Genomic DNA, 9,490 nt, shown 5'->3' with positions numbered 1-9,490 from the left:
ACACAATCTGAAAATGGTATCTGCAAAGCTGAGAGCCCTCACCAGACACCAGATCTATCAGCACCTTCATCTTGGATTTCCTAACTTCCAGAACCATGAAAAATAAATTTCTGTTGTTCAATCTGTATAGTCTATGGTAATTTGTTATCTCAGCCCAAACTGATTAAGAGTTCGGAAAAAGTTAGGTAAAACCTCAGATCCTTCACAGTTCCTGAATTAACATTATTGAGATATACATTACATAAGATAAAATGAAACCATTTTAAATATAGAGTTTAATGATCATTGGCACATGTATACACACATGTAAGCACCATGATAATCATGATATAGAATATTTCCAACATCCAAAAAAGTTCCCTTGTGTTAATTTCCAATCAATCTCCTCCATACCCTCAGATATAATCACTGAAATATTTTCTAAACCATGGGTGGGATTGATCTTTTCTAAAATTTCACATAAATAGAATCATGCAGTATATAATTCTGGGTTTGGTTTATTTCACTCATGATTATTTTCATTCGTGATTTCTGAGATCGAGTAACATTATTGCTTATTAGAGCAACACATTCCTCATATTTATTGATTGGTATTACAGTGTATGAACATTCTACAATGTGCTTATGGATTCTGCTACACCTGGGCTGTTTTCCAGTTTGGAGCTACTGTGATAAATCTACTATGAGTAGTTCACAAGTCTTTGTATGGAAACACATTTTATTTCTCTTGGGTAAATATGTAGGAGTGGAATGATTAGGTTGCATGGTAAGTGTGTCATTAGCTTTATACAATACTGCCAAACTGTTTGCCAAAATTGTGCCATTTAACATTCCACCAACAATGTATGAAAAATTCCACTTGCTTCATATCCTAAAACTTATACTGTTAGTCTTCTTAATTTAGTCATTCTAATGACTGCATAGGGATGTTTCACATGCTAGATATTGTTCCATTTGGCATTCATTTCTATAGTCTTCTATTCCCCCATCCCTAAGAATGACAGAAATTGGAAATCAAAAGCTGTTTTTCCTACACTCCTTCATGGCTAGGCCTCTCAATACAGCTTAGGTTCTTTCAATGAGATTAATCGTACCACACTTGAAGGTGTCAAGGAAGTGGAGACTTCCCTAGGATGGTATAGTTGGACAAGCAGGGGGAGTAGCTGGATTTTGTGTTTTTCTCTATCTTACCAGATTCATGGGTATGGGAAAGCTGTGACATCAGGTGGTCTAGAAATCAATCTGTTCGTAACTCTAAGTTGCAGCTATTGTAGTATATATTCTTGAAATCAGAAAGAGTGGTGACTTTCTGACTTTTATTTCTTTAGGCATCTAATGATTTTGAAATCACTTAATCTTCCTAATATTTTTTCTGCTTGGAATGCCTCCAGTACTTTGTTACCTGAACTCTGATTGATTCAATAGACATTAAGAAAGAAAAAAAAGTGTGAAATACAGACGAGGGATTTTAAGGGGGAACTGGCTCAGCATTCTAAACTCCACCTTAATTCTCGGTGGGAATTGCTTAACATGTTATCACTGTAATAACTTCTTAACAAAGACCTGTTGTCCATATATTAATGATGTGATATTTATTGAGGGTTTACTATGGACCAGGCACTGTAAGAATCAGTTCAATGCTTATTACTAACTTAGGTCAATCACAGTACAGACACTGTCATCTTAAATCCATTTTAGCATTTCCTACTTTGTACCAGAAAAGGATTTAACCTAGGTCTGTCTAAAGTAAACTTCTACAGTTTCACTTCTACCATGTTGTCTCTCTGACAAAATCTGTCACTAATTATTTTCTATATCACTCAAAAATAGATATGCACTCTCCCAAGTCCTTGGTCTTACCTACAAATTTAACCACTTCTGGCTTCCTTTCTTCTTTTCAGGGTTGTAATGGAAGTCATCATTTTCTCCTTCTACTTAAGAAAAAAATCCTATTAGAAATGTTATGTGATCCAGCAATATCTCTTCTGGGTAAATATCCAAGGGAAATGAAATTAGTACCTCGAAGCGAAATCTGCACTCGCATGTCCACTACAGTTCTATTCAGAATAGCCAAGATACAGAAGTGACCGAAGGGTCTGTTGATGAATGAATAGACAAAGAAATTGTGATATATGCGTACAATGCAATATTATTCAGCCTTAAAAAAGGAGATTCTGCCATATGCAACAACATGGGTGAAACTCAAGGACATTATGCTAAATGAAATAATGCGAAAAGAAAAAGTATTGCATGATGTCACTTATATCTGAAAATCTAAATAAAAGTTGATTCACAAAAGCAGAGAGTAGAAAGGTGGGAGAAATGAGATATATTGGTCAAAAGGTGTGAAGTTGCAATTGTGTAGGATGAATAAATTCGAAAAAGCTAATGTACAGCATGATGGCTATTGTTAATCTTACTGTATTGTATACTAGAAATTTGCTTAGATCTCAGGTGCTCTCATTAAAAAAAGTTAACTTTGGGAAGAGATGGATATATTAATTAGCTTGACTGCAGTAATCATTTCACTATATATGGATATCAAAGCACCATGTTATAAATTTTAAACGTGTAATTTTTACTTAAAATGTCCCTATTAATCATATATGATTAACTGAGGAACCCAAAACTCACAACAGTAAATGAAATAAAGTTGATACGCATTTCTTTACTGTGTTTAGATGTAAGAACTTTTGGCCCGGAGACTTCACAAAAATATTGGGACTCAGACCCCTTTAATCCTGCTATTCCACTGGTCTGAGCTTTTGGCTTTCACTTTATGGTTGAAGACAACAACTCAAACCCCAGCCCACTTTTCTACATACTAACCAACAGGAAAACGGAAGGGCCAATTCTTTCGAAAATGTAAAATGGTATCGTCCTCATTCCAAGCATACATGCTAAAAGTTGCACACACATTTCTGCTCAATCTATTGCCATAAATTAGCTATCCTTAACTATAAGGTGGCTAGGAAATATCATTTTTTTTCCTGAAGTTACAAATCCAGATAAAAATTAGATTCTCTTGATAAGTAACAATTAGAGGGACTCCTGGGTGGCTCAGTGGTTGAGCATCTGCCTTCAGCTCAGGTCTTCATCCTGAGGTCCTGGGATCAAGTCCCGCATCAGGCTCCCTGCGTGGAGGCTGCTTCTCCTTCTGCCTATGTCTCTATCTCTCTGTGTCTCTCATGAATAAATAAATAAAACCTTTAAGAAATTTTTAAAAATAAGTAACAATCAGAAACTCATTCTTAAAGAACAACCAGTGAAAGCATCCATACGTTGTATCTTGATTCTAAGTTCTATCTTACCTTCTAAGAGATTCATTCTATAAAGTGCATATAAACCCATCATAAAATATGAGGTATTTGATGACCTGTGTCATATTTAACTCTTCTGTCTCAATTTCTGCCCCCATCATCTCAATTCTCCCTAACCTCCGGCACTTGATAATCCACTGTATTTGCAAGACTGTGTGTATCACTGAAGGTTCAATCAGATAAGCTGCACTGTAGATAAGAACGACTACAAATAATACTGAATAGGAACTTACAGGAATTCAACTCCAAGTAGGAAGGGACATGGTGAAGAAGTCTATGCAAAGCTATTGTCTCTGAGTCTGAGGATGAGCCTGAAGAGGTGTGACTCTCTTTGTCTAGAGTTTGGAAAGAAAAGCTGAATGTGGAGTAAAACATCGAGAGACCAGAACCACGAAGATGGGCTGGTACATGAACCTGTGTCTAGCCTCTGCTATCAGCCTCAACGCTAGGACTGCCCCACAGGAAGAGTTGACTCTCTCTTCTTGAGCATAGATCTGCTCGTATGCCAGGCTCAGGATTCAGAGAACCCATGGGAGAAAACCCAGCAGGAGAGAAAGGAGCTGCAGGCCTGCATGTTGACTCCCGCCCACAAAGTGAGCCAACGCTGTCACGTGCTCAGTGCCCTAGACCAACCTCTAAGCTGTTTGGGAAGGTAGTTAGAGCTCAGCTTAATGGGCACAGAATAACCCTGGATGTGTTATTTGGGTCTCGTTTTTAAAACCTGCATCTTCAAGATTTCTTTTCCATAACTCCTAAGACAGTCTATCTACTAAAATGTGGCTCTGTAGTACTTTTTTCTTTCAGTCAGATGTTTTGTTTTTTGTGTTTTTTGTTGTATTGCTCATATCTGCCCCCACAAAATGAAAAATTAAAACTTTTCAGTCTGGAAAAAGGCACAGAGAGGTTTTTCACTGGGGGAATAAAAAAAAGCAGGTTTTGAAATGCTCCCTTCAAAATTAAAGATTTTCTCCATCTTCTTCCACTTAGAACAGTTTTTGGAATTTATGAAATTGATTTCATTGGATGATTTTGTTTACACAACTTTAAGAATTAACTCTGGCAGTTTCCTTATACACAGAAGTTTTTCTTTCCAAGAAGTAACTTTTGTGAAGGAAGACAGTAAAATCGAGGCAAACATGGTAAGTTATTTGTGAATCTCGACCTAGCCCAAAGGCCTGAGGTGTTCGTTAAGCACTAGATTTTCGTATTTATTCATACATCTCTACTGAATAAATAAGTTTTGTAAGCAATATGGTGTTTTCTTTAAATTAAGAAAAATTCCTATCTTTAATATTTATAGGACTAGAAGGTATGAACAAATTGGTCAAGATAATCACCAAGCAAAATCAATTGAGTACTCTTTGTCAGGGTGCCTTTTCTATACCTGTAATCAGATTTTTTTTTTTTATTCAAGCAACAATTTTTCCTTAAACTCCACAGTCTTAATTTTTCAGGGAAAGAGAGGATTTGCAATGATGCCATCAACTCCACACCACCGGGCTACTCCCCAACTGCCTGACTGTGACCCTTTCCAGGCATTCTGCCCCACCAGCCAGTGAGGACAAAAATTCTTCTGCTGTCCAGCTCTGGAACACCTGGGCCTGCCCTGGCAAGGGGCTTGCCCACAGAGCGTGACCAAGCACGAAGCGTTGACCAGGAGCCCCAAGCCTTACAAGGGCTTCATTAGTGCCCACCCGGCCTGACTGGTGCATCCACTTTCAAAATCCAATGCATAATTTACATTTCTCACAATGTAGAGAAAATATTTCTAATGAAAGAAAAAATACAAGGGACAGAAACTAGGCTTCTTACATTAAAAATTAAATTTTCAAAGTTGTTCCCAACATAACTGTCTTCTCTCTACAGAAGTCTCTGTACTAGTTGAACTTAATTATAAATAAAATGAATTACTAGGTTCACAGGATATAAAATCAGGACTATGAGATCACACAAAGTATTAAATTTGAAATACAACTCAGTTTTTCTCTGGAAAAATTTTGTCATGTTTTTCTGACTTGCACTTCAGAAGTTTCTCAATGTATCAAAACATTAGTTGATTTTAAATATTATTAAGTTAACAAAGAACTGTGCCTCTCCTCTCATCAAATGTGAACAGCCCCAATTTTTTCCTGTTGGCTACATGTTGAGTGAAGTGCCTTTATGCTAATTTGGAATCACCCAGTCCTATGCTTAGCAATGAATTAATACCAAGATAGCTTTTCATTTTTGAAAAATGAACTGCAATTTTTTAATAAAAATAAATCAAGTATTATTTATTATATTTGACAAGCTACTCAGTTAGCTAGGCAACATTTAGTGATGTCCCCAGATAAAGATTTAGGTAACATTCTTCAAAAATAGGAGTCCCTGGTGAATTCCCAGGACTTGGCACTCTTTGTGATTGTTAGTTTTGCCTGTACCTCTGCAAAATAGCAAAAAGTGAATCAGTTCAGTGAAGAGTTGTCAGCCAGTTGAAATTCAGAAATAAGCTACTAATGGTAATTAATTAAATTCTACTTTTTTTCCTTAATGTATTTATTATGTGCATTGACTAAGTTGCAAAAATGAAGTAATCAGCTTAATGTACTTTTTAAGTCAACAAAATATTGTATCAAATTTACAAGATATAAAAATTATTTTTAAAAATGTAAATCAAATGAAATACTAATTTATTCTTATTCTCAACAGCAGTATCACTTTCAAACTCCAATGCATAAAGGCAAGCACTTGGTTATCCCTTGGATCTGTCTCTTCTTCAAAAGTGTTTGGAGGGAACAGACCAAGGGACACCCCTTCTACCAGCCTGTGACCACCTTCCAAACTTTTTTCCAGTCACAACCTTTTTGGGGCCATCCTCTTGGCTACCCTCTGCCTCTAGGACCAGCCAATCCCCTATTTTGAGCTTAGTTCCTTATTACCACCAACCATGAGCTCCCAGATTTGTCAGAATTATTCCACCAAGCGGGAGGCTGCCATCAACTGCCTGGCCCACATGTATCTGCAGGCCTCCTACACCTCCCTCTCTCCATGCTTCTATTTCTACCATGAGGATGTGGTTCTGGATGGTGTGTGCCCTTTTTCCTCAAGTTGGCTGAAGAGAAGCACGTTAGCTCTTGAAAATGCAAAAGCTCAGCCTCCACACCCTCTTCCAAGACATGCAGAAGCCATCCTAAGATGAGTGATGTACAACCCTGTATGCCATGGAAGCTGCCCTGGTTCTCGAGAACCTGAACCAGGCCCTTTGGGATTTGCATGCCTTGGGTTCAGCCCTCACATACCCCCAACTCTGTGACTTCCTGGTGAGCCACTTCCCAGAGGAACAGGTGAAACTCATCAGAAAGATGGGGGGCCAGCTGACTAACCTCTGTAGGCTGGCTGGGTTAGGCGAGGATCTCTTCTGAAGGATGACCATCAAGCATGAGTAGAGCCTTTGACTAGCCCCTCTGGCATCCCCCTGATGCCTGGACTTGTGCCTGAGCTTCTCCCTATAGCCATTAAGGAGCACTTTAACCACCTTGGAGCCCATTCTCAAGCCTTGGACCAAATAGAAAAAAATAAAGCTTTTTGCAGCCAAAAAATAAATAAATACAATTAAATTTTTTAAAATAATGAAACCTGATGGATAAAAAGTATTTTTCTGCCTTTTTTAAAATTTTTTAAAAATTTTTATTTACTTATGATAGTCACAGAGAGAGAGAGAGGCAGAGACACAGGCAGAGGGAGAAGCAGGCTCCATGCACCAGGAGCCCGATGTGGGATTCGATCCCGGGTCTCCAGGATCGCGCCCTGGGCCGAAGGCAGGCGCCAAACCGCTGCGCCACCCAGAGATCCCCTCTGCCTTTTTTTAAACTATCAATTGAAAGCTCACATTCTTACCAGAAGAAATGCTATTATGAAAAAAACTCTAGACATGAATAAATTTGACTGTTATATTAGAGAAGACCCTTTATGGAGGCTTATGCTGTGTCCCTCTAAATATATCTTCTAAATGGATTTCATCCACAAGTGAGAACTACCAAATATCCAGACACTGGCAGTAAAGGACAGATAAATGGAAATACTCAAAGTTTAGTAGGCAAGACAGTCTTTCCGCCTTTTCTTTTTGTGGTGATATGCTACTTGAGATATGCCCAAAGCTACCAAGCTGTACATGGGATAGAGTTATTGCCTACATCCTGCCACAGTATTTAGGAAAACTTTAACGATAAAGCAGAATTCAAAAGGGGAAAAGAGGTACAGGTTGGGAAGGAGAGAAAGGTAGAGACAAGAGGATCACACATTTCACAGGAAAGGAAGGGTCAAATGAACGTGACTATAAGAATTATTACCATGTTATTAGGTATGAAAGGCCATAAAACATAAGATACATTGCTTTTTCTGCTAAACCAAAAGAGCCTTAAAAGAGTTTCCAAACTACAGGAAAGCTTCAAAGTAACAGATTTAAAATAGAAAGAATCCATAGTTATTTTATAAGGCCAAGGGTTTAATGCACCAAGTGAAAAAATAAACCGTAAAGGGAGGATGCAAACTAGCCCAGAGAGAAATCAGTCATATCACACACATGCGGTCATTGGATTTGACTGGCAAAATTTGAGTTTGAAAAGTGCTATGTATTTTATTATGCTATGTAAGCTATCCCAGCAACTTGAGACCAGATTAACTTTACCGAAAATTTCTTTCTTTACTATTCAAATTAAATCTGCGACAGTGGATGGGGAACTGCTAAGCATACCCAAATGCTCTGCTCTCTCTACATGTCAGTCACTAAGCAGAAGCACTTCGTAAACCTACCTCGGATACCATCAGTGATAAGAAGTGCTGCTACATCTAGTCAAGGATGGAAATTATCCTTGTTCTGCAGAAACCTCTGTACTGGAAACTTCTACAGAAATGCACAAATTCCTTCCCTGGATCTACATTCTTTAACCACTAGGGAGTTTCTTTTAGTTTACTTTTTTAAGATTTTATTTACTTATTTAGAGAGAGAGAGAGAGAAAGCAGAGAGAACAGAAGGGACAAGCAGACTCCAAGCTTGAATGCAGAGCCCCACACAGGGCTTGATCTCAAGACCCCAAAATCATGACCTGAGCTGAAATCAAGAGTCAAGTGCTTAATGGACTGAGCCACCCAGGCACCCCAACTACTAGGGAGTTTCTTGAAGTCAGGGTCATGGCTACTGCAAATGAATATTCCTGAGATGCCTAACAGAATGACTAGTGCACACAAAAAAAGTGTTGTATTTTGGATGAATGAACAAATGGATTTTCTTGCCTAAATTGTGTTCATATGACTTAAAGCAAAGGTAATGAGAAAGGTTTGCATTAATTAGTAAAAGTAATACTCTTTCTTTCGTTCTGCCCCAGTGGCAATAAGATACCCAGACTGCGATGGCCTTTAGACTACCTGTCTGACCATACGTGTCAGCTTCAAATTGCATCCTACAAGCATTCAGAATAATAAGAGTCTGTGTCCTACTAGGAATGTTGAAGGGGATAAAAATCATTCTAAAACAAAGAGAAGGGCAGCCTGGGTGGCTCAGCAGTTCAGCGCTGCCTTCAGCGCAGGATGTGATCCTGGAGTCGTGGGATCGAGTCCTGTGTCGGGCTCCCCCGCTGGAGCCTGCCTCTCCCTCTGCCTGTGTCTCTGCCTCTCTGTCTCTCATGAATAAATAAATAAAACAAAATATTTTATAAATACATACATACATACATACATAAATAAATAAATAAACAAACAAACAAGGTGAAGGTTTCAGTGAGTGGCTCCGTTTTAGATAAATAAGGAAATTCAGATGGAGGGGATACATTTACATTTACAGATTCTTGATGCCTGAGAGAAGAGTTCAGAATATTCCTTGTTTTCTTGTGAAGCCACCCTGACATCAACAGTGCTATACTCAAAAAATGTTAAGTCTAGTTTGAGAGAAGATATACAAACTATCGTGAAACATAATATAGCAATGAAAATATAAGGCAGCCACAAAAAAAAAGAAGAAGTAGTACAAAGTAATGAAAAGCTTAATAAGGAAGCAGGACTGGGATAAGACCTTGAGAACTAAGACTTGAGTGAGCTGGGATAGGAATGAGCATAAGCAATGAGCATATTCCATGTAAAGAAAAGTCCTTAAAAACCAAAGTTTGGCATTTGCCTCATTACACATGCTTCTGATC

At 38.2% G+C, this 9,490-nt stretch overlaps 1 pseudogene; it reads left to right on the top strand.

Annotated features, from left to right (window-relative positions):
* Nucleotides 1-6,246: 6,246 nt before the first annotated feature.
* Nucleotides 6,247-6,745, top strand: LOC121499053 (annotated as a pseudogene).
* Nucleotides 6,746-9,490: the final 2,745 nt, after the last annotated feature.

Source organism: Vulpes lagopus, chromosome 9 (genome assembly GCF_018345385.1).
Source record: "Vulpes lagopus strain Blue_001 chromosome 9, ASM1834538v1, whole genome shotgun sequence".
Classification (NCBI taxonomy): domain Eukaryota; kingdom Metazoa; phylum Chordata; class Mammalia; order Carnivora; family Canidae; genus Vulpes; species Vulpes lagopus.
The sequence above is the reverse complement of the archived record's forward strand: the minus strand, read 5'-3'. Positions and strand labels throughout refer to the sequence as shown.